The sequence below is a fragment of the Atractosteus spatula genome, assembly GCF_055471065.1.
Source record: "Atractosteus spatula isolate fAtrSpa1 chromosome 10 unlocalized genomic scaffold, fAtrSpa1.hap1 SUPER_10_unloc_1, whole genome shotgun sequence".
In the NCBI taxonomy this organism is placed as follows: Eukaryota; Metazoa; Chordata; class Actinopteri; order Semionotiformes; family Lepisosteidae; genus Atractosteus; species Atractosteus spatula.
In genome coordinates this window covers 323647-325055 of record NW_028296612.1, presented here as the reverse complement: position 1 = coordinate 325055, position 1409 = coordinate 323647, and the positions used below count along the sequence as shown (strand labels likewise).

At 44.1% G+C, this 1409-nt stretch overlaps 1 non-coding gene across 1 annotated transcript; it reads left to right on the top strand.

Annotated features, from left to right (window-relative positions):
- Positions 1-927: 927 nt before the first annotated feature.
- On the top strand, positions 928-999 carry trnal-caa (transfer RNA leucine (anticodon CAA)). The gene has a single exon. It is a non-coding gene; the product is annotated as a tRNA-Leu (tRNA).
- The last annotated feature ends 410 nt before the right edge of the window (positions 1000-1409 follow it).

Sequence of the window (1409 nt, the reverse complement as noted above, 5' to 3'; positions counted from 1 at the left end):
GATTTTATTAGTTGCGTGCAATCGGTATCTTTTACTTTACGTATGGTCGTGGAAATAGTTTTAAAAATGTTTTCTAAAGAAGATTGTATTGCCAGGACCTGCCTTTAGCGCTCAGTAGCGATTACGCTGTTGATATAGATGGAGAAGAAATGTCAGATGAACTGATGATCTAAGCTAAAATAGCCCTAACACGCCTCCTGTAACAGTGTTTGTATTCATAGCAAGAAATATTAGTTTTCAAACCCGAACGTTGCTTTTGCTTAAGTGTTATGTAACCATTAGCGGTTTCGGTAGCTTCTGAAGAGCGCACTTTTCCAAACTGAAGCCTATAAGAACATTATTCAAGATGCACCATGGCCCAGAATCGTGCATCGGGACAAGGATTAACATCAACTGAAAGTACTCCCAGATAAAAGATTTGATCGAAAAAAATTGAAAGAGTAGGCAAGTTTTAAAACAACGCCATGACATCTCGATTTCCAATCTCTTTCCTGGTTCAGGCCATGTCCAATGACATGAACAGTGGAATCATACCGAGGTTGTGAGTTCAAGCCTCACCTGGAGCAGCCTGGTTTTCTGTCTTGACAGGTAAACAGTGTTTTGTGTTATTTGCTAAATGGAGAGAGGATTCTGTGTTAATTGTGCTCCTCCTGGGAGAGGTCAAGATGAGAAGTTCACGAGGCTGGTGGTAAATATCCTGTCCAGGAATATCGTGGCTGTAGGGGGTCAGATAGATGTAGTAAACACATCAGTGGAGACGGTGTGTCTGCTCTCTGTGAGAGAGCCGGGCGGAAAGAATAATCTGTGGTCTGGGAAGAAGAGACCCTCGTTGGAAGAGCGGCGCTCCTCACAGGAGAGAATGAAAAAAAACTTTTCCAGGGACGCTGATTGTTCTCTTTGGGGGAATTAAAAGCACTGGAGGCGCGTGACCTCGTGGCGCAACGGTAGCGCGTCTGACTCAAGGGCAGACGGTTGCGTGTTCAAATCACGTCGAGGTCAGTTGGTGATTTTGCAGGTGCTGCTGGTGCCGAACCCGGAACTTACACCACGCAGTCGGGTTTTATCTGTACACCGCATGGGTAATCTGAACGAAGTAACAGCGCAGTACGGAACACCCAGTCAGGAGCTTATGCAGCGAAGCATCTTGAACACGGCAAGAGAAAAAGCACAATGCACTTCCGCGAAACATCACGTCCGGCTTTAGAGACAGTAACATCAGAGAATGGAAGTTAACGACCTCCTTTTTGTTACAGGTTCCAGCAAACCTGAAAGTTAGGGAGTGTTTGGTCACTTTTGTATGAAAAAGTGTCTGAAGCCTGTAATAATAATTTGCTCTTTTTTAATTGTGGTTGAAATCCACTCCCATGTACCAAGACCTTACAGTATATTCATGTTTACTTAAATGACTA